The sequence below is a fragment of the Silurus aristotelis genome (genome assembly GCF_946808225.1).
Source record: "Silurus aristotelis genome assembly, chromosome: 15".
Lineage (NCBI taxonomy): Eukaryota > Metazoa > Chordata > Actinopteri > Siluriformes > Siluridae > Silurus > Silurus aristotelis.
This window is the reverse complement of record NC_139588.1, coordinates 12,793,907-12,819,049: the sequence shown is the minus strand read 5'-3', so window position 1 is coordinate 12,819,049 and position 25,143 is coordinate 12,793,907. Positions and strand designations below refer to the sequence as shown.

The 25,143-nt window shown below is 36.6% G+C and overlaps 2 protein-coding genes across 3 annotated transcripts in view; both read left to right on the top strand.

Annotated features, from left to right (window-relative positions):
• Positions 1-25,143, top strand: part of klhl29 (kelch like family member 29) — a 189,102-nt gene that overhangs the window by 24,349 nt on the left and 139,610 nt on the right. The window contains exon 1 of one of the 2 annotated variants that reach the window (XM_083562106.1): positions 18,693-18,830. The exons of the other annotated variant lie outside the window; for it this stretch is intronic. The gene's annotated coding sequence lies outside the window, so the exon portion shown is untranslated. Of the gene's footprint in view, positions 1-18,692; positions 18,831-25,143 lie in introns of those variants that run through there. 2 annotated transcript variants of the gene reach the window in all.
• The window catches only part of napbb (N-ethylmaleimide-sensitive factor attachment protein, beta b), a 173,848-nt gene that overhangs the window by 99,706 nt on the left and 48,999 nt on the right, over positions 1-25,143 (top strand). The gene's annotated exons all lie outside the window — the stretch shown is intronic.

Below are 25,143 nucleotides of genomic sequence, written 5' to 3'. Positions count from 1 at the left end.
TGCACAAGTGATCCTGCTGGCTGAGATGAGCACAAGGCAACATGGCTGCCTGATTTAAACAAGCTGTCAAGGAATCAATAGCCTGCAAATGTGTTGATAGTGTAGCAGCATAGAGAGCAAAGGTGAACTGCTTCTCAAAACTCTGCCACATATGTTAGAATAAAGACTGCTTCAGTTCCTGGGAGCTGACAGTTGCTTGTAGTACATTATTTCAGGTTCTCATAGATGTAGTGAAGAGTCAGAATGCACTGCTGGGCTCTGGAGCAGCTGTAATTCTGCGGAAAATGTTGTAACAGCTGCCTTGTACAACAGTGGGTTCTAAGCAGTCTTCAAGTCTACCATCATAGATAGAAAGGACAAGAAAATACTACATTATTTGCTGTGCCAAAACTTTGCCTTCTCCTCCTCTTCCTCCATCTGTTCATCTGAAGCAGTGACACCCCCCCCCCCATTTGCAAGTGGCTCCATGTCTGCCTACACACTTCCAGTTTTACCCGGCGTCCCCCCGATGATCTCCGTTCCACCCACTCAGCAATTACACACAGCCCACTGCACTTGTGAATCACAGAGACCACCAGGCCTGGATTTTAACCCCGTGCCATCCAAGCAATAGTGCACATGCTGCTAGAGATCCGTGTCTTTCTTGCTTTTTCTTTCAAGTGTCCTCAAAGGCACTTATTTGAGCAATATATTTTGCAAAAGTACACAAGAGAGGTTGGAATAAGAAGAGAGTGAGCCATCTAAAGCAGTGATTGAAACTGAGCTGGAAAGACGGTGGGAAAAACATGGTATTTGTAATGTTTTTTTGGGTTCTCAATCTGTGATTCCAGGTCATTCAATTCTGCACTTCACTGCATGGATTTTTACAGTGCATGCATTTTTCAGTTGTTTTAAAAGTATTTTTAAAGGAAAATGCTGCAGAAGCCCAGGTTTGTGCATGGATGCAAATTTGTAAAAAAAAAAATTTTGTTTCTTCTTTCCAAGTCCATGTGGAACTGTTACTTAATGGCTCTATGTGGAGAAGGAACATTCACTCTGGGAAAAACAGGCAACGAGATTTCTAATGTTTTTTCCATTATATATTTTATGTGTATGACAAACATTTAAAATGTTTTCTATACTTTTTGTCTTTTTATTTTACTTATAATATTCCAGTATCGGTAGTATCTAGCTAGTTTGGCTGGTACGGCCAGTTTAAAACACAGATTTTTTTACAGATTTTATTCTGATTACATTTTTGGACTGCTTTACCAGGTTTAGATAAAAGCTTAATTGCAATATAAAATTACTGGCATTTAATAATCTTTTTACTGCACACTTTTTGCTACTACTGTCTATTCAAATGACCTTCATTCCATTCCTTGATTTGTTTGTTTGCCATCAGAGACATAATAAAAGCAGAACAAATATTTGCTGCTACCTGTACTGGTCAGATTTTAAATCCATTTTATTTTTGTGTGTACAAGGTGGTTTAGTGTGTGGGATGAATTCCAATGTTATGTGATTGACTCCTAAGATATATAAAAATTAGGGATGGGGGAATTAACGCGTTAATCTTTGCGATTAATTTTAGATGTTTAACGCGTAAAAAAAAAATAACGCAATTGACGCAGCCCTTTTTTTTTTTTTTTTTTTTTTTTGCTCGTTTCCATGACTTCCTATTGCTTATTGTGAATGTGCCGAACAGTCACCCTGTCATGATGGAGATGAACAAAGATGGAGTTTTAGGAGGAATGTTTACATTTAAAAAGTTGCCTGATGGCCTGTTTGATAAAACAAAGATGGTGTGTACGATTTGCAAAGCTGAATTCAAATATTATAGAAGCAATTCGTCTTTAATCTACCATTTAAAAGCAAAGCACCCAGGTGCTAGCAACATAACTAGCGAGGCTACAGGAGCGCCTCGCCAATCCACGTTACTAGAGTGCTACAGTAATCGTGGCAGGCCATTGACCAAACCTGTAACTGATAAATTAACCGATGCTTTAGCTAAATGGATAGCTAGAAACTGCCGCCCAGTTAGCACTGTGGAAGACGAGGGACTGAGAGAAATCATGCAAATTGCATCGGGAGACACGTCTTACAATCTACCCTCGAGAAGAACGATTATGTCGAGAATACACAGTTTGTATGACAGCGAGAGGGCGCGAAGGATGGACATATTAGAGAAAGCAAAATATGTCGCTCTCACAGGAGATCACTGGACATCGGTGAGCAATGACAACTACTTGGGTGTCACAGCGCACTTCATAGATGAAGAGTGGCGATTGCGTTCGTTTGCCCTTACTGTGAGTCAGACCACAGAGTGGTTGCTGCACACATTTTATTTGATGGGAACAGCTACTCTGTGGTTCTGTGGAGAGTCTGTTTACAGTTCAAATGTCATTAAAATGTTATGTCATTAAAAACTTTGTGTTGTTTAATTTAATTAGGTGATTCTACATGTAAATATTGATGATAACAAGCTTGGGGGAAAACACAATTAATTGCAATTAATTACAGAAAATGTGCAATTAATTAGTTAATTTTTTTTTATCGATTCCCAGCCCTAATAAAAATATAGGTAACACTTTACAATAACAGAACATAAATAAGCATGTACTACTACTTATAGTACTAATATTCATACCTTTCTAATCAAAACTACCCACTGTGAGTAGAGAAAACCATCATCTGTAAGATAAAGCTGATTGTAGTTTGGAAAGTAATGTCTGCTTCATGAATACATGTTAGTGTGGTACTTCACCCATGAGGACAGTGGAGCGGTGCTTTGTGGCCCAGGCCACTGTAACAACTCACAGTGGGGAGATTTGAGTTGGGTAGATTCATACCTTTGAGAAAGGTATGAATAATCAGGTAAAAACAGGTGTATTATTGGGCCTTTGTGTGTTCCAGGAGGAGGATAATTCAGAATCATCCAATGGTGTTTGTAATGTATTTTAAATATTGTACTTTTAATTCATGTTTACATATTATGTATATTATATATACATTATATGTAATATTTACATGTATATTTGTACATGCTTATTTATGTACTGTTATTTTCAAGTGAAGCCCAAAAAATTATATAAATTGGCTTTACTTTACAATAACAGTACATAAATAAGCATGAATTTAAATAACACTACATAATTACACGCTTTATTTTTGCCTGTTGCATTATCATACAAAAATACAGATTTTTTTTTTTTTGCCCAAAACTCTATGGGATACTGGCTTCTGATCAGGCTGGAAAGGACAATGGCAGTTAATTAGCATAATGCAGCTATTATTTTGTTTGTCAATAAATTATTACAGATTTAACAAAAAGGCATTCCTCACATTTAAGGTTACAACTGTACAACATGTGTTATTCTGAGTACTTGGGAAAAAACGCTGTTTGTTGTAGCTCTCTCACTTACACTTGCACAGACTGTGTGCAGTGGGGGTTGGGAATGTGTAAGACCCATTTCACTGGTTTATGTTATGCCTGTTGCTACGTTTTTGCTTCTCCCATAGCGGAAGGAGAGCTCTGGGGCCACCAAATCACCATGCCAGCTCTCTGATTGGCCCATTATTACAGCATGGCAAGCTGTTGCATTAATGTTTATTTGTTTGCTGTAATGACCTATTATATTTATTCTCTAATCAAATCAGTGATTTGTGTTAGTGTGGGGAATATTGAACACGGACCAGCGCTCAGTTCATAAAGAATGATCACCCATCTAACAAATGAACATTAATGTGATACTGATGGCGGAGCAGTGCTGTATTTCCATGACGATATTTTATTACCGCATGTTCTATTTGTAATGAAGTCGGCCGGTCACATGGTTGCTGTATGACTAATCTTTCTCCCATCGCATGCAATTTTACTGCCGTCTAAATGCCATAAGCCTTTTGTCACATCAGACACTTCTCAGATGCTTATTGGTGTGTGTACACGTCCGTGTGTGTGTGTGTGTGTGTGTGTGTGTGTGTGTGTGTGTGTGTGTGTGTGTGTCATAGCGTTTCATTATTGAATCAAAAACCACAGCTCACTGGGACAGTGACGGGACGTGTCAGACAGGATCAGGTTAGCGTTGTGCTACCTCCAAGCATCGTCATGGTGACAGTGACAGCGATTCATCAGTGTGCGCCTCAGTGCGCCCATCTGGCTCTGATGACAGGAGGCATTGTTTTACAGCATGTTTTTTCTCACCGGGATAAATTTTAAATTTTAATGAATGAGTTTTTGCACAGCAGAAGAAGGTTTTATTAGTAGAAGTATTAATCAAGAGTACCAGGGGAACTCAGTAATAGTTTTAGATGACCCCACCTGCTGTTTTTGCAATTTGTGCATGGTTTAGTATGTAAATGCAATGTGAAAATGCGTCTTTCGGATTTAAGCTGATGTTTTTGCCTTTGTGTTTTGTCTGCCTTAAACCATCCCTCACCCCCAAAGGAAACTGCTTTCTCTGTCATTCCAGTACCCTCTACCACCTACGCCTACCACAACACTGTGGGGTGCAGGTAGCACTGCTCTCAGCAGCACTTATCATGTGTTAATGCGGTGCTGCTCTCAGCAGTGCACTACACTGTTGTTTTAAGGGGATCTTTCTCTCTCTCTTTTTCAATACCCCTCTCTCTCTCTCTTTCTCTCTCTCTCTCTCTCTCTCTCTCTCTCTCTCTCTCTCTCTCTCTCTCTCTCTCTCTCTCTCTCTCTCTCTCTCTCTTTCTTTTTCTCTCTGTATGCTGAACACACTCCGCAGAGAGCACACACTCCCCCCCCACTTATCCCTGCTTATGTGTCTTGTAATTAGTTCATTTTCCACTTTAATAAAGTAGACGATGGCCACATGGGCTTTCAAACAGACCCAGCCCAGCCCTAGGCCTGAACCAGGTTCCAGGTAAATGAGAACCTGTCAAAGCGGCCTGCTGGGAATAATGAGGCTGTGGAAAAAAGTGAACATGTCTGCGTGTGTGTGTGTGTGTGTGTGTGTGTGTGTGTGTGTGTGTGTCTGTGACAGGGACAAGAGCGACAGGGAGCAAGAGTTCGGGGATAGAGAATGCACAGCCTCACGCTGTAGCTGCTCTCATAAAGCAATCATCTTACACACAGCACCCACACTCTTTGAGCCTGCTGAGTCAGGAGCAGTGAAGAGAAACAGGGCCTTAAGTGATGCTTTATTGATTGGCCTATTTGTAAAGTGGAGGGAAGTGTGGCAGGGCCTCTTGACTTTACACGCCTGTGTCGGGCTGCCTGTGTCCCAGCCTGATCTATAATGGTCATCATTTCTAAATACAGCACTATGATTACTTCTGAACTCTCCATAAACCACCCTCACCCCCCCCCCCCCCTATCCCAAACCCCTCCACTGTCCCTACCACCAAGCCTTCACTGTGTGTAAATGGCTTTTCTATTAAAAAGCCTATTCTGTGAGTTTTTTGTCCAAAAAGGGACTATACAGCTGCTAGGTTTGGGTTAAAGCTGACAGAGCAGATGGGAGATACATCACCTCAGTCAAGATAATAGCTAAAGCTTTAGCTGTAAAGTTCAGTAGTCTGTAGTCTGAGGTTTATATAGAAATAGTAAATATAGTAGTAAATATAAGAAATAAATATAAATATAAGGATTATATTAGAAATCCCTTGTGAGGAACAAAGAAGTGTTATTATTATTATTATTATTATTATTATTATTATTATTATTATTATTATTATTATTATTGCTGTTGTATCTGAACAATAATGCTTTACTGCCACCTCAGAAACTGTCCTCAGACTTGTACTATATGAGTTGTGGTGAGTGTTTTTTTTCTGTATTTTATAGGCTATTTTGTTTTAGATGAGCACATTTATGTCTATTAAAGTAGCAGTTTGGGCTTTTACTGGTGAGCTCACTTATTCTGTATACACACACACACACACACGCACGCACGCACGCACGCACGCACGCACGCACGCACGCACGCCCACACCCACACCCACATACGCACAAACATGCTGAGATGTAGTACACGGGCCACTGGGCTACATCATTGCTTCATTTGGATCAAGCTCAAATGCAATAAAGTAATTTATCTACATAGTGTTTATGTATGTGTGTATCTCTGTGTTCATGTTGGAAGTCCATGCAGTATAAGGAATTGAAGAGATTCAAGTGTTTTCCCTTGTAAGGCTCAGTACTGGAACACACACATCCTGTCAGTTTTTATAACGAGCCTTTAATAGTTGCTTGTTTCTTCTATTACATCCTTGAAAGCGGAATCTACTGGCCTTGCATTTTTTTTGCAGAGCAGAGACGGATAGGCACACACATATACACATAAATGCGTGAATCCATTATACACACCGATGGTGTATTGCACGGCATCAATAATGCAGATATTCTCCAATGGCCATGCAAAAGAAAGTATTTGGTTGTTTATTTTCAGCAACCATATACCTATAAATAGTAGAGCTGTGAATCTAAGTCACAGATATATTGTATCCTCATTTTTCAACAGTAATAAGCCTTACAATGCAGTTCTTTGGCTCCCTTTTGTTTGTAACATACAGTTCCTTCAGCTGGAGGGGATCTAAGAGCTGCTTCCTGGATGGACTTTTCTGCACATCACTGAGACCTTGTTTTAGGCTTGTTCTGGTTTAAGCAAATGCCCACAAAGTCATCCAGTCACTCTGATGCTTATTTAATGCCGTAATATAATATCATAACACTGTAATTTCAGGTTGGCCAGGCTAAAACCTCAAAGCACCTGAGGTGACACATCAGACGTATTTAGACTTTTAGCCCTATGAGCACCACTTCCTATTTACAAGCGCTCCCTCACCTAAAAGAAACTTTTGCTTGTTAGTATAATTATTACTCTTATATCTTTTGACCCCTAACCGATTCAGTCTTCGATTTTCACTTTTTCAGTTTCAGATATTTTGATGGCTTCCTAATAAATAGTAACCCACAAACTAAACAATGTTAATTATTTCAGTTGTTTATTGACTTATTTCAAGTTTTTGTTTTACATCAATAACCCAAAAATCATAAAAATATTTACAATGACAGAAAGAGATTTTGCTGCATCAGCTCACCAGAGCACTCAGAGCTCATAATGGATAGAATTTAGTTAAAATCATATGAAGAAAAGCTTTTATGCTGGACATTTTGGGTTTTTAATCAGTATTCTTATGGTGGGTGAATAGTGTGAGAGGGTGTATGGTGTACTTTATAATATGTATGTATACAGTAAATATGTTCAGGGGCATGATAATGCATTGAGCTCATATTACTCTCTGTATGCTGTTCCGCATGGTCTTTCCTGTGCTGTGTAGGTTTCCTCTGGGTTTCCTGGTTTCCTCCCACTTCCCAAAAAACATATAGGATGGCTGATTGATTACTCTGAGTTGCCTCAGGAATTAATATGTGTGTGAGAGTGTGACCAGTAAAGCATGTATTCCCAACTCGCATTCAGTGTTCCGGGATATACTCTGTATCCACAGCAACCCTGACCAGGATCAAGTGGTTATTGGTTTTTGTAGTACATCAGTTAAGATTCAGATTCATGGTTGATAATTGCTGGATTTCCAGTATCTCAAAAACAAGTGCAATTCCGTGTAATCAGTAGGCAGTACTAACATAATGAGAATCATGCATACGAGAAACATGTGGAAAAGGAAAACAGGGGCAATAGGCAGAAATGTTGCCTTCATCTTTTTGTACTCCACACGAGTCTATAATGTTCCCACATGGTTTTTCAATGTTTGCAAAAGCATCTGTTCAATTTAAATTTTAAAGATTTATTTACCACATGCATCCACTACAGCCAAGGTAAATGTGCCAGAAATTTCCCCCCGTCTGCAAACTTTCAGTAAGTAGACATATAAAGTTCTCTACCCTCAAAAAATGACTCAATACTGCTGCACTGTATAATGACAGTTGTTGCTCCCTGCAGCTTTTCCCGAAATTCTTCATCCAGATAAATAACGCAATGTGTGCATTCTGAATAACGTTCTGGCATAGCTTTTCTTTCTTTACAATATAAATTATGCATCGTGCACAGCTTATAATTATCATGGCACATAAGAAGAAGGGTTGCCTAAGAAAGAGCAGAGAAATCTGTTCCACCTTTTTATTTTCCAAGATCAGGACAAGCATGAAGAAGAACGATGAAACTGGTTAGAATTATGACATGTTCATTTTGCCGTTTATTTTGACCTTGTTAAGGGATCCTCAGCATCACTTGCTTTCTCTTTTGGGATCAGTGTTATGACCTGGTTCCACAATTCGATTGCGTTGTAAGACAGTGTGCGGCATTGTTCAGTGACCGTTATGTGACCGCCTTCCCGCTGGAACAGCCAGGCAGTGGTTACACAGCACTTGAGCCTTGATACCAGTCTCTCGGCAGACAGCATGCTCCAGTGGTGAACTGGTCCAGTGACCAGCAGATGACCTGCAGCAGGAGAAGCATCACTTTTTAATGACAGCACAGAAAGCTCAGCATCTGTTGGGACCTCTTCACACATTTAAGTGCTTTTTGAAGACAGAGCTTTTATATATATATATATATATATATATATATATATATATATATATATATATATATATATATATATATATATATATAATCGAGTGAAACCACTTTCTTAAAGAGATGCACTACACAAAGTGCTAGGAGTGGCCTCTGATTCTCACATGCTATATAGCGGGAAAATTCCACTTGATTGACCTGCAAAATGGCAAAACCAATTACAAGTCTACCATTTCGGCATTACTGCAAATGTAACGGAGTATTGTATCTCCTTTTTGCAGCTGACATTTTGTTTCTCTTTCATGTGTTGTAAGATATTACCCAATTTCTATTTCTGTCCCCCGTTTGACCTTTTCATTGATCAGTAATTGGTCTTTTTAAGAAAAACAGTATAAAAACATTACGGCGGTGCTGCGGAATTCTTCAATCTGACCGCTCAAATACAGTTTTCTTAACAGTTTTGAAGAACCTCTATGCAGGTTTCCACTGATGCACTGATTGTAGCAGCAACTTACAGAAAGTCACAAACTTATGATGTATGTATTGTGTCTTTTTTAATATAGTGGGTTTTTTTATGTTGATTATTGAAAGGAGTCACCAGTCTCAGCATAAAATAACAAAGCATGGTTAATTAGCATGTTACTTGGTAAACAACCATGCCCTTTCTTATTAACTTCCAGAGCAAGAAAATGAGAGGCTGTGAGAGACTGACAGATTAGTGCTGTTATACTTGATGATGGGAACTAACAACGAATGCCTTCGTTCTTTAAATACTAAAAATCATGTACCTGTCAAGTTTTTTTTTCATACATAGGACATGGTCTTAAGTTATTTTGAGAAAGAGTAATTTTTATAAAAGCTGCTCTTTGGTATTTTGAGGTCAAGGCAAAAGCGAGCGACAGTATCTGACCATTAGACTGACATACATTCAATAAAATAATTTTTCATTTGGAAGTTATGGTCTTTACAAACGCTTGACAGACATGATTATTACATAGGGCTTTATAAAGTACTTGGACACATTAGTAAGTGAGTAATGAGCACCCTGAGCTGAGCAAGATCCTGCTAATAGTAATGGGATCAAACTTGGACTGGTGTAATCTTAGGAGAGGACATTTGTGTGTAATAATGATATTATAAATTGCAGTGATTCAGAGTCTTAATGATGTGTGCATGGTGATCTCATACAGAGCATGCATATGTTAATGCTAACTGATTAATTTTGACCTTTACTGTAAATGTTGTAGACCATTGGTGGTCATTTGTATGATCAGGGTCATATGCCTGTAAGCTATACCTGCGCTAAGAACTTGATTATAGTAAATTGTGCGGATGGTTTAAAGATTTGTTTTATATCTGCTGTATATAAAAACAGTCCAAATCTTTTCTGCAATTTGTCTTTTCTTATTACTTTGTCATGCATAGACTAAATACCAGTGGTGGGCGCTCAGGGCCAGCAAAGCCTTCTCTGCCGGCCTAAACACTATCAGAAGCACTGACCTACATTTACAACCTAAATTCTAATATTTGTTCCATGAAATTGTATTAATTTATTCCCACACATTCTATTCTCTTTATTTCGTAGCGTTTCTCTTGGCTGCACTGCTTCCAGTACGTGTATGTGGATGTTAGATATTTTTGTCCAATCAGATTTCAACCTCTATGTGCTAATCTATGTGTCAATCTAATCTGCCCAGAACCTTCAAAGTCTATTCTTCAGGCTATTTGACCTTTAAGAATATTACCAACGGGTCTGTTTCTTTAACCAATGGCCCAGAATAGCATCAGCATTTTTCCGTCCTTTGATTGGTTGGTCAGAGGGAAACTGTTACAGCCAAGATCAACTGGCAAAACAAGTGTGTAGCGCTCTGCACACATTAATACATCTGAGTTAGACTTTTTTTACGCCTACAGAGGAAGAGAAATTGATTTGGTCTCGGACATACTTAAAAATAAATTTTGAAGAAAAGCTAGTCATCGTGTGGAGGTTGGCCAACCCCAAAGCTAGCTAGCTTGTATCAGCCTGATAAAGGGTTTGTTCTCCACTTCCAGACCAGTGAATACGAGCGGTACCAGATTACAGCCTCTGAGTAACGGTGCAAATTATGAGTCTGCATCTCTGGTAAATAGGTTGTATTTTACTTACATTTTTAATGTTTTTGTCATGTTATTAGACAAATATGATGATTCTGAACTGCTCTAGATAATGTACGTGGCACAGTTGCGGTTGTAGTGTAGAGGTTTGGAGTCTTAAATTGGTTTCTTGCTTTAGTAAAATGGTATTCACCCTCAATATGTGAAATGTCTCTCCCTCTGTAATGCCACGCGTTTTTATATTGCGTTTTTGTATAGTATCGATGGTTTCTATAATTGCGACGTGATAGTGGTGGTATTAAGAGGTGGTTTAAGTCTGGTAAGTCTCCACTGAAGGCCCAGGTACCAAATGCACGGCCCGCCACTGCTGAATACATGTGCAAGGTTTGTATCTAACAGCACGATTCACTGCTCCTAGTATGTAAGTAAAGTTTTGCAGAAGGTAACCACTAAGTGTTTCTTATCCAACAGAAGAGTCTCTCTTATATAGTTCACATACATTCTTGCACTGATAGAAAAAAATGGTTTTTATCTAACAAAGGTTTTATTTATATAAAATCATACAATGGTAGGTTTCCATTTCTGAGAGACAGCAAGAAAAATCCTTTTTAAAGAGTGTGCATATACTTTCACACACGAATACATACACATACACACACGCACACGCACACAGAGCATTTCTGTACTGTTTATCTCTTCTCACCTCTTGGCGTATTATGAGTGGCTCTTATGACTCAGCCAACAAGCTAATATTGGCAAATATTGAGAAAAACACAAGCTGTAGCTGCAAGCTATGTATACAGTATATGTATATAGCATAAAGTTAAAACACTGACAGGTGAAATGATTAAAACCTGTCAATAGTATGTTAGATTAGACAACAAGTCAACATTGTGAGGACTAAATGACTGGGTAATGGGTACTCCAAAACAGCAGGTCTCGTGTTTGTGGTCCAATAAAGGACAACTGGTGAACTAATGACCATGATATTATTCTTTTAGAAGCGTTGTGATTATGTAACATCCAGTCTAGCAATATTTTTAATTCAATCCATTTATAACTTCGCAGGACAGCTGATTTTTTTTTTTTTTTACATATTTTAAAGTTGCCTAAAGATGGATAAAGAAGTGGTCTTGTTTAAGTAAACAGTACATTTAGGATGATTTTATATATTTTAATAACCATCTATCTCTTCTAATCATACACCCTTATTGGGCTTCAGTTCAGCTCAGCAAAATCTATTGACTATTTAAAATAGTTGAATAAATTAATCAACAAATCATAGATTGTAAATTAGAAGGCCTTTGAAAAAAATTTTTTTATTCTTTTTAATAAATAGATACTGTATGTTTGTTAACATTGTGTTACTGTATTGGCTTTCTATTTTACTGCATTACAAATCAGCATTGGAATTTTCCCCCTGATTCTTTTGAAGTACAGTACATCTGTTAAACTAATTTCAGATTCAAATTAAACTATTCAGATGTTCTCAGAAGCATTTCAACTTATCAAATTAACCATTTTAGTTTGAATTGCAGCTAATTGCATGCTTAATGCAAATTGTATCCAATTCAGCCAAATTAGATGGAAATTTTTGGGTCAACAGATATTTTCAGATCATGCCAAAGATTGTCCAATCTGCGCTTTCAAAACTCAAGCTTTTTACTTCTGTAGTTTTTGCCTTGTGATTTGACTTACTGTTCTGACTTACTGTTCTAGGTCAAAAATATTTGCTCTAAATACACACGTCTGGTTGACCGCTGTTTCTTATTTTCCAGCTGAAAAGCTACCTTTGAACATGATACTACCACCACCATGCTTGACCAATCAGAATCAAGAATACACAGTGCTGTGGTATTCTTAGATTGCTTAATAGGAGACATATCATTCATCTTTGAATACTTAGTAAAAATGGATGAACATTCTTGCTTTGTAGCTTTCCTAGTAGTTAAAGATAAATGTTAGTTCTTCCTAGAGTTGGTTGTGTAATATATTGATATTGATATGGATATGTTATATGGATCCAGAACACATTTAATACAGAATAAACTTTTTTGTATTAACATTACAGAAAAATCATTGACAAATCATATTTTGTCAGTTAATATTGTATCTTTTCTAAACTTTATGAAAAAAAAAAAATCATAATTTTTAAAATAAAAATTTAATTTTTTAATTTTTTGTGCATTTGTGTGCATTCTGAGGTGGTTAATTAATTTATCCCTAGTAAAGGATTTCTTAGGTACAACCTAGTGCACGTCATATCTGCCCTAGATCCAAATCAAAAGTAATTTTTTTTTTAATCATGCATGTTTCTTTTAATGAACCTTTAGTTAATAACATTTAGGTATTTCTCAGATAATTGCTTAGAAAAATGTATTGCTGGAATATTGGCTGCTAACTCCACTGAATGTCATATCTTGTATCTCATGGTGCTTTTATTAGTCCCACTGATGGGTTAAAGTAATGATTGCATTACTGCTATGGCTCTCAATACGGCTGCCCTCTAAGCATATTTTTTTCAATGTCAACCTAAATGTGTTCTCTGTAGCATCGAATGCTGATTCTAACAAGTCTGAGGGGACAAATAACCCTGAGGATTGATTTGTGGGGAAAATGTGTTTGCTCACATAAAATGCTTACTGTATGTATTTTATTTACCTCCCCCAGTGAAAGCATGAAAGGAATGATTTCTAAATCATGCTTGAGGCATTCCTGGAATATGCAGCGCATGGGAAAGGGGGAGTGGTCCGAGATTCCTGGCACTTCTATAGCCCTGGGCAGTGAATCTGCCTTTATTGGTCTGCCTTGCATTTCTGTAGAAGGATGAGTTTATGCAAATAGGATATATATATATATATATATATATATATATATATATATATATATATATATATATATATATATATATATATATATATATATATACAGTGAGGAAAATAAGTATTTGAACACCCTGCTATTTTGCAAGTTCTCCCACTTAGAAATCATGGAGGGGTCTGAAATTGTCATCGTAGGTGCATGTCCACTGTGAGAGACATAATCTAAAAAAAAAAATCCAGAAATCACAATGTATGATTTTTTAACTATTTATTTGTATGATACAACTGCAAATAAGTATTTGAACACCTGAGAAAGTCAATGTTAATATTTGGTACAGGAGCCTTTGTTTGCAATTACAGAGGTCAAACGTTTCCTGTAGTTTTTCACCAGGTTTGCACACACTGCAGGAGGGATTATGGCCCACTCCTCCACACAGATCTTTTCCAGATCAGTCAGGTTTCTGGCCTGACGCTGAGAAACACGGAGTTTGAACTCCCTCCAAAGATTCTCTATTGGGTTTAGGTCTGGAGACTGGCTAGGCCACACCAGAACCTTGATATGCTTCTTACAGAGCCACTCCTTGGTTATCCTGGCTGTGTGCTTCGGGTCATTGTCATGTTGGAAGACCCAGCCTCGACCCATCTTTAATGCTCTAACTGAGGGAAGGAGGTTGTTCCCCAAAATCTCGCAATACATGGCCCCGGTCATCCTCTCCTTAATACAGTGCAGTCGCCCTGTCCCATGTGCAGAAAAACACCCCCAAAGCATGATGCTACCACCCCCATGCTTCACAGTAGGGATGTTGTTCTTGGGATGGTACTCATCATTCTTCTTCCTCCAAACACGTTTAGTGGAATTATGACCCAAAAGTTTTATTTTGGTCTCAGCTGACCACATGACTTTCTCCCATGACTCCTCTGGATCATCCAAATGGTCATTGGCAAACTTAAGACGTGCCTGTACATGTGCTGGTTTAAGCAGGGGAACCTTCCTTGCCATGCATGATTTCAAACCATGACGTCCTAGTGTATTACCAACAGTAACCTTGGAAACGGTGGTCCCAGCTCTTTTCAGGTCATTGACCAGCTCCTCCCGTGTAGTTTTGGGCTAATTTCTTACCTTCCTTAGGATCATTGAGACCCCACGATGTGAGATCTTGCATGGAGCCCCAGTCCGAGGGAGATTGACAGTCATGTTTAGCTTCTTCCATTTTCTAATGATTGCTCCAACAGGTGACCTTTTTTCACCAAGCTGCTTGGCAATTTCCCCGTAGCCCTTTCCAGCCTTGTGGAGGTGTACAATTTTGTCTCTAGTGTCTTTGGACAGCTCTTTGGTCTTGGCCATGTTAGTAGTTGGATTCTTACTGATTGTATGGGGTGGACAGGTGTCTTTATGCAGCTAACGACCTCAAACAGGTGCATCTAATTTAGGATAATAAATGTAGTGGAGGTGGACATTTTAAAGGCAGACTAACAGGTCTTTGAGGGTCAGAATTCTAGCTGATAGACAGGTGTTCAAATACTTATTTGCAGCTGTATCATACAAATAAATAGTTTAAAAATTATATATAGTGATTTCTGGATTTATTTTTTTAGATTATGTCTCTCACAGTGGACATGCACCTACGATGACATTTTCAGACCCCTCCATGATTTCTAAGTGGGAGAACTTGTAAAATAGCAGGGTGTTCAAATACTTATTTTCCTCACTGTATATATAAAGAGAGAAAAAGAGAGAGAGAGAGAGAGAGAGAGAGAGAGAGAGAGAGAGAGAGAGAGAGAGAGAGATGGGATGGACAAGTCACTAAGGACACTTGCTGTTTGGACTGAGTGATACCAGTATCTTTATGTGCTGTGTGAAAAGTTTAAACATGTGCTATGCAAAGATTGGCATCTAGCAGATTTTTGGGATCCTGTCACAGCCTGGTACTGTAAAACACAACTTCATCTGCCAGCCTGGCTTTGTGACAGTAAACATATTTCATGCCAAAAGCCTGGGTAGAAAAATCTTTTCTCCTCCTCTCCTTCTTCATGGCTAAGGCGGCACCAGGGGAATGAGTACAGTGTAGCATGCCTTGTTTGAGAGCTGGTATATATGAGGTCACTAGGAGTTCAGTGGAACATGTCCTGTAGGCATCTAATGTCTTACACACACACACAGACACACAAACACACACGTGAATAACCAGAAACAAAACAACAACTATATATATATATATATATATATATATATATATATATATATATATATATATATATATATATATATATATATATATATATATATATATATATATATATAGTTTTAATATTGTAACCAACAGGGCCATGGACAACAACACATACTTTATGCAAGTGCATGTAAAACAAAATATTCTTGTCAATGTTTTAGAGAAATTAAAGTATTTTAAATTACGTAAATCATCAGGACACCAAACAGAACTTTTGCTGTTTCCACACGGATGGTTTTAATTGGCAGATGTGTACATCATGGTGGAGTATTATCTTATAGAATTATCTTATAATAGTTATTGTCTGTTTATTATCAATAATTTAAACTGATTATTCTTTTTCTGTAAGCAGTTTCCAGGTAGTAGACAGACAAAACGAAAGAAAGAAAGAACGAAAGAACGAAAATCAACCAGGTGTGGCTTTCAGTTTAGATATAAATGTGATCCAGGTATGGTCAAGTGAATTATTTGACTGTGACTGACTTACTTATCTAAATATTAGTATAGTACATATCTAAATATTATAGTACTTATCTAAATAATATTGGACTTATCTAAATAGTATAGTACATATCTAAATATTATAGTACTTATCCAAATAGTATAGTACTTATCCAAATAGTATAGTACTTATCCAAATAGTATAGTACTTATCCAAATATTATAGTACTTATCCAAATAGTATAGTACTTATCCAAATAGTATAGTACTTATCTAAATAGTATAGTACATATCTAAATAGTATAGTACTTATCTAAATACTATAGTACATATCAAAATAGTATTGTACTTATCTAAATAGTATAGTACTTATCTAAATAGTATAGTACTTATCTAAATAGTATAGTACATATCTAAATAGTATAGTACTTATTTAAATACTATAGTACATATCAAAATAGTATTGTACTTATCTAAATAGTATAGTACTTATCTAAATAGTATAGTACATATCTAAATAGTATAGTACATATCTAAATAGTATAGTACTTATCTAAATACTATAGTACATATCAAAATAGTATTGTACTTATCTAAATAGTATAGTACTTATCTAAATGGTATAGTACTTATCTAAATAGTATAGTACATATCTAAATAGTATAGTACATATCTAAATAGTATTGTACTTATCTAAATAGTATAGTACATATCTAAATAGTATTGTACTTATCTAAATATTATAGTACATATCTAAATAGTATAGTACTTATCTAAATACTATAGTACATATCTAAATAGTATTGTACTTATCTAAATAGTATTGTACTTATCTAAATAGTATAGTACATATCTAAATAGTATAGTACTTATCTAAATACTATAGTACATATCTAAATAGTATAGTACTTATCTAAATAGTATAGTACATATCTAAATAGTACAGTACTTATCTAAATACTATAGTACATATCTAAATAGTATTGTACTTATCTAAATAGTATAGTACATATCTAAATAGTATTGTACTTATCTAAATACTATAGTACATATCTAAATAGTATTGTACTTATCTAAATAGTATAGTACATATTTAAATTGTATAGTACGTATCTAAATAATATAGTACATATCTAAATAGTGTAGTACTTTTTTAAATAGTGTATATATATATTAATAGTATAGTACATATCTAAATAGTATAGTACTTATCTAAATACTATTGTACTTATTCAAACAGTATAGTACTTATCTAAATAGTATTGTACTTATCTAAATAGTATAGTACTTATCTAAATACTATAGTACATATCTAAATAGTATTGTACTTATCTAAGTAGTGTAGTACATATCTAAATAGATCAGTACTTATGTACATACTATAGTGCATATCTAAATAGTATAGTACTTACCTAAACACTATAGTACATATCTAAATGGTATTGTACTTATCTAAATAGTATAGTTCTTATACAAACAGTATAGTACTTATCTAAATAGTATAGTACTTATCTAAATAGTATAGTATTTATCTAAATAGTATAGTACTTATCCAAATAGTATAGTACTTATCCAAATAGTATAGTACTTATCTAAAAACTATAGTACATATCTAAATGGTATAGTACTTATCTAAATAGTATATGGAATTATAGTGTGCTTATAATAGTTAAACAGTTAATATTGAATAAATTATTCTTATCAATATTTAAGTGAAAATAGAGTATATGACAGCATCAGATAATAACTTGAGATTAAAAGATGTTAAGAAATAATGAGATATTAAGTCACAGCACATTTTTTGCAGTGTGTGTGTGTATGTGTGTGTGTGTGTGTGTGTGTGTGTGTGTGTGTGTGTGTGTGTGTGTGTGTGTGTGTGCATTCGTGTTTGAGAGAGAGAGAGAGAGAGAGAGACAGCGAGACCAGACAAGGAGAAAGCGTTGGTGAAAAAATGGAAGAGAAAAGAGTCTCGAGTCGGAACACTGTCTGCACCATGCTTTTAGTTCATCTCTTGGCGCCTGATGGATTGGAAAAATGATGTAATTGATTTGTTGATTTGGGCAATTGAAGGTTAAGGGGAGAATATATATGGCTAGCGCTTGCTTTGTGTAAAAAGTGAGCATACATACAGCACTGAGAGTGATAGACGCAGTTGTGATTTTGTTGTGATTTTGTGAATACTCTGTGTGTGTGTGTGTGTGTGTGTGTGTGTGTGTGTGTGTGTGTGTGTGTGTGTGTGTGTGTGTGTGTGTGTGTGTGTGGTGTAGCTTGGGGCCTAAAAAAGAGAGCAGCTTGATAAAACAGAGTGCCATGATCATAAAGTAAGAGAGGAGACAGAATCAGTTTGCTCTTCAGACCAATCTCAGCGCTGTCCTTTAATATAACTAATGACTTTAAAGATGTAGACTAAAGACTAAAGACTAAAGATGAAGATTGCTTGAAACGCACTCGCACTTCGCTCCCTCCTGTTTCCATTTTCAATCAATGCTTTCAGTGCTCTTCACCATTCTCATCGCTCCCGCTGTCTGCTTTATCTTGTACCCTTCGTTTTCCTAATTTGATACTTTGGTTTGATAATCTGCTGAAAGGAGGCGCACGCTTCACATCGACTCGTACTCTCCGTTCCCTCGACCCTCATAATGGGATCGTCGCTGAAACTTCGAGTTTCATCTGCACTTTCTAGCACAAAAGAAGCGGAACGTCTTTGCTTTTTAATGCATTTTTACCCTTTTCAGGTTTTCATTCGAAAGTGGAAGGTAAATTAGCATAACATTTTCGGTCTTCTCTTATTAAGGTTCTTTTTTTGCATTATTTCTCTAATAAGAAAAGCTTGGGGAAAGGAGCAGATTTATGTTGGTTATATATAGCATGTCGTTTTCAGCAGATGAACTAAAGGTCACGCCTTGAATTTAGTGTTTGAGTTTGGGATTTTAGTTTGCAAAAACATATTTACAGAACATCTCTGTAAATAGAACTGATATATTATGCCATTTATTCTGAAAACAACGCTTTATTGAAATGTCAAGATTTCTAGTTTCTTTAGTGACTATTAGGTTGAAATAATTAGAATTACAACTTATTTTTTTATTGTTCGTGAGCTAAAAAGATAAGTAGACTTATACAAACTTCTATTAAGCCACCACAAGCAAGTCGAAATACCATAAAATTTGGATTGGTATCTTTGTTGTAGCTCTTCGTTCATGTAAGAATGTTAGACAAAAGTTTTATCAGAAGCACAGAGAGTGAGATCTGTTCTCATGATTATACTGAACACTCCGGCACTGCGCAGTGTTCGAGTTTGTTCAAACAATAGGAAAGCGTTGCAGTTTGTTTTGGGAGATGCGGAGGCGTGTGTAGACAATCCTCAGAGACACTGCAGGAAGAAGATTTCTATTTCTCCAGGAGCGGAAGGTTGCAGGAGCCACGATGCAAGCTTAAGCCCACAACAGTGCAGATGCTACACCTACCATACGCCAGGAAATTTCTCCCAGTTATCTATCACAGATGTTTTAAATCAGACTGTGAACATTTGTATTTTTATATCCATTTTGACATTGTAAAGGGCCAGGTTAACAGAGCACTGACGTTACAGTGCATTAAATGCATAGAAGCATAGTGAAAACGTTTTTGCACAAAAAATATGCTATGCTATGACAAGTCAGAGTATTGGCACTGAAAAAGAACATGCACATCTGTTGTTTGGGAAAAGAGACAACAGCAAGTTTTGTATAAAACAATCCAGAGATGTGTAAAGTGGACACAAATATTCTGTTAGTAAAGCCCAGCTCAGGGTTTTTTATTTTTTTAATAAAGACTCCATACAGGCTTTTCATTTTGTTAGCATTTGTGTCTTTGTGTTGTGTCTGTATACACTATATAGACAAAAGTTTGTGGACACCTGACCGTAAGATTGCTATGTGCTTTTTGATCATCCCATTCCACATTTAGTGACCATTTGGTGTTATAATAAGTAGGGATGCCGAAATGGCCTAAAAGTACAGTTTGTTGTGATGATGCAAAAAGAAACCGCTGCCTGCACGTGCATGTCTAAATCAACATGTCTGCGGTGTGGACGTATATCAGTATATCTGAGAAAGACCCACGGATAGCGAAATTGCAAAACATGTAATGCCGGAATTTCGTCTGCAAAGACTTTCTCCACGTCGGGTTTAATTTATCACCTGAAATCCAAACATCCCGATATCTATGCTGAATATGAGAGAAACGCGGCACAGAAAAGCAAAACTACGGTGGCCGAGAAGTGCAAAACACATTAACAAATCCGAAAACAAATGAACAAATCCAAATCCAAATTAACAAATCCGAAAACAAATTAACAAATCCGAAAACAAATTAACAAATCCGAAAATTAACAAATCCGAAAACAAATTAACAAATCCGAAAACAAATGAACAAATCCGAAAACAAATGAACAAATTCAAAAACAAAACAACAAATCCGAAAACAAATGAACAAATTACAAAACACTAACAAATCCAAAAACAAAATAACAAATCCAAAAACAAATCTGTAAGTTTCCATTCGCAAACTATACCTACCTTTTCTGGTTTGTCTGGTTGTGTTTTTTGGATTTGTTAATTTGTTTTTGAATTTGTTAATTTGTTTTCAGATTTGTTATTTTGTTTTTGGATTTGTTAGTGTTTTTTTAATTTGTTAATTTGTTTTCGGATTTGTTAGTGTTTTTGGATTTGTTGTTTTGTTTTTGAATTTTTTTGCCGTCTGTGGTGGATGTTTTTGAAAAGTTTCCCAGTGATAGTGTTGTATTGTTGTATCTTTAAGCAGTTGCACTTGTTCTGAATGCACTTTGTTTTTATGAAAGAACATATTTAATTTTACAACCTTTTAGAAGGCCAGAGGGCCTGTACATTATTATTTAATGTACACATGAGTGCATTTAAGTTAAACATTTAAGTTTGAATTTTAATTTATTTTATCCTGTGCATTGTTGCAATGTGCTATAAATAAATATTTTCATAATTTGTAATTGATTTATTCTTTGAAACTTTAATATTAATTTATGCAATTGAAATGTCTTGATTTTAGTAAGTTTAGTACACGGTCATAGCCATAAATGCAATGGTAATAATAATTGGCATAATTTCTTTCGGTGTTTCGGTTTTCGGCCTTGCTTTCCTATTTTTCGGTTTTCGGTTTCGGCCAAGAATTTTCATTTCGGTGCATCCCTAATAATAAGCTCCACTCTTCTGGGAAGGTTCAGTAGATTCCACTAGTTTTTGGAGTGTACTTATGGAGATTTGTGCAAAAAAAAAAGGTCAGGTACTGATGTAGGGTGAGGAGGCTTGGAGTGCAGTCACTGTTTCAATTCATCCCAAAGGTGTTCAGTAGGGTTAAGGTCAGATCTCTATTGCCGCCCACCTAAGCTCTTCCACTCCAAACCACGTGATCCATAGCTTCATGTAACTGGCTTTGTCCACAGGAACAGTTTTTGTTCTCCTTGTTGAAGTGAAGGAAAAATTATATTCTACCGCATCTAAGACATCCTATACAATTGTGTGTATCCAACAGGAAAGAACCAGATATGGCTGGTTAAGTCAGGTTTCCCAATTCTTTTGTCTATATAGTGTATATATGTGTTTGTGTGCGAGTGCATTTGTGTGTGAGTGTGATTGTGTCTGTTTTTTTTTTTCTCTTTGGCTCAGTGCACCACATTTACTTAAAGCCAATCCCACTTTCATTTTCTAGTGACAGTGTGATAAATACTGACCATAAAAGACATTTTATGGAAATGTCTATTATCCAACTCACTATTATCTGTTGAAAGTCCCATTCCAACTGGACTAGTTTAGGTTGTGGAGGAGTGGAAGATTTTTTACTAGAATATCTCTGGGAGAATCTCACATGTCAGTCGTTTTTCATGTTCCGTACATGATGTGTCTGGACGGATTTAATCATATTTGAGCAGTAAAATGAAAATGACCAGTAGAAATACTACTCCAAATAATATATATATCCTGTCTAAACTGACATGTTGATAAAGATTCCATTATATACTATGAGGACTTACAGGAAGCACTATCTAATACTGCCAAAGTCACAATTGAATTGCCGAACAACAGAGGTGGCAAAAGTACACACATCCTTTACTTAAGTAGAAGTACAAAAACTCTTGTTTCAAAATAATCTGGTAAAAGTTGAGTATCTATTATACTTTTTCACTCAATTTAAAGTAAAGAAGTTTGGGCTCTGACATGTACTTAAGTAAAAAGCCATTACTACCACCTCACGTGGATATTAATAATAGGCCTGTCAATCGATGAAACTATTTAATCACATGATTAATGTGACGAGTTAACTCACAATTAATCACAACCTAATCAAACATTTTTATTTGTTTAAAATGTACCTTAAATTAATACTTCTCATGTTTTTCACACTCTAATCCACATGGGTAAGGACAAATATGGATGCTTAATGCAAATGTATGTTTATTTTTAGTGAAACCAAATTCAACATAGAGCATAAAGACAAAATATTCTTGTAAATTATTTTATGTAATCATGGTGTTAACTGGAGGTAGCAGAGCTGAAGATGTTAAGGTTTTCGTTGGGAGTGACGAGGATGGACAAGATTAGAAATGAGTTTATTAGAGGGGCAGCGCATGTAGGGTGTTTTGGTGACAAGGTGAGGGAGGCGAGATTGAGATGGTTTGGACATGTGCAGAGGAGGGACATGAATTATATTGGTAGAAGAATGCTGAGGATGGAGCCACCAGGTAGGAGAAAAAAGAGGAAGGCCAAGTAGGAGGTTCATGGATGTGGTGAGGTAAGACATGCAGGTAGTTGGTGTAAAAGAGGCAGATGTAGAGGACAGGGTGGTATGGAGACGGATGATCCGCTGTGGCGACCCCTAATGGGAGCAGCCGAAAGAAGAAGAAGAAGAAGAAGAAGAAGAAGAAGAAGATGGTGTTAAATTATGTAAATCATCAAGACACCAAACAGAACCTTTGCTGTTTCCACACAGACGATTTATGAGGTGAAACCTTCTTCTTACTGGAGAATTGTACCCTGATCAAATTTTCATACGGATTACATAATCAGAGAATATTTGTTTTCGATGTAAATTAGTTTAGAAAAGTAGACAATTCAAGCTTTCTATTTATCTTTTTATTATGTTTGTGAGGGAAGTATTCACTGAGATTCAGGTTGTTTTATTTATGTGTCTGTGAAGAGAGATGACAGAGATGGCAAAAACCGTTCCCTGTCTGCTTTCTTTATTTGACAAAAGCAAAGTTTTTCTTATTATGAGTGTATACAAATAAAAGTAGACCCTTTTCAGATTCAAATTATGTATTGCTCTTTTCAGTACGATCCCAAAAATTTAAGTTTGGTTTGGCGTTATGAGGAACAAATGCCACAAAACGCGTTGTCACGTAAAACTGCTGGAGGATATTTATTTATTTATTTTATCTGAGTAAAGAAAGGATGTTATAAATAAACATGTGTAGCGTTTAAGGTTCTGATGTCGCTCCTTTTATATTTATTTATTTATATTTTTTTAATAAAAAATGGTCAAACAGAAATGCGCTCTGCATTAATCGGCTGTTAAAAAAAAAATGGCGTTAAAATTAATTTGCATTCACGTGTTAATTTTGACAGCGCTAATTAATTTATTATTACAAAACGAATTTCACATTTTGTTACCTAATGAATGCATCCAGACTGAACAACCATCATATAGAACATAAGCAGAGGAAAGATGATGATGATCAGGTGATCAATGTTTCTGTTCTCAGTCATGTTTATATTACTGACTCCCTCTGTCTCATCCACAATAGCTATACTTTTTTTTGCCTTCTGTCTTGCTCATTGTTTGCTTCATAAACTGTAGTATAAAAAGTATTAATACCAGAAAAATAAAGTTTTTCTCTTACAGAGATTTTAATTTCAAGATTTGTATAATAACATTTATACAAGACAAGATATTGTGAGTAGTAAAATATACCATTATTTAAATCTTTTAATTTTAAAAGTTTTATGTATTTTGTGCCATTATTTTCTAAACCTAAAACACAACTATTATGTCCAATATTTGTCTCAAACTTAAGTGTTAATTTATTAAAGCACACACTTTGTAATATGACATGATTGTCCATATTGTGCAGTTCTAATCTGGATCATGGTGAATGTGGTATAGGATTAAGTGCAGTTGATGTATTTATTTTATGTTCAGTTTTTTCAGGGATTACAAAGACACTAAATCTAGTGCAATCATTGTGTCTTTGGGCCTTGAACAAAAATCACAACACAAACACTGTATAAAAAAATCCTTCTGTGAAATGAAGACATTCCGAGTAGATAAAACTTCACACAATGCGAACACGTCCTTGTAATTTTTCTTTGTATTTTATTTTATTATTATCATGCATTCATTCATTCAACTTCTCCCGCTTATCCGAGGCCGGGTCGCGGGGGCAGCAGTCTTAGCAGAGATGCCCAGACTTCCCTCTCCCTAGACACTTCTTCCAGCTCTTCCGGGGGGACACCAAGGCGTTCCCAGGCCAGCCGGGAGACATGAATCCGAGGTTCTACTATAGGCCGTATTCTCCTCTCCAGTACCCTGGCATAGACTTTCCCAGGTAGGCTGAGAAGTGTAATCCCCCTATAGTTGGAACACACCCTCCGGTCCCCCTTCTTAAAAAGAGGGACCACCACCCCGGTCTGCCATTCCAGAGGCACTGTCCCCGACCGCCACGCCATGCTGCAGAGGCGTTTCAGCCAAGACAGCCCCACAACATCCAGAGACTTGAGGTACTCAGGGCAGATCTCATCCCTGCCACCGAGGAGTTTCTTTTCAGCTTGGGTGATGGACGAGTCCACCTCTGAGCCCTCAGCCTTTGCTTCCTCAATGGAAGACGTGACGGCAGGATTGAGGAGATCCTCTAAGTATTCCCTCCACCGTCCAACGACATCCCCAGTTGAGGTCAACAGCTCCCCACCTCCACTGTAAACAGCATTGGTAGGGCACTGCTTCCCTCTCCTGAGGCGCCGGACGGTTTGCCAGAATCTCCCCGAGGCCAGCCGATAGTCC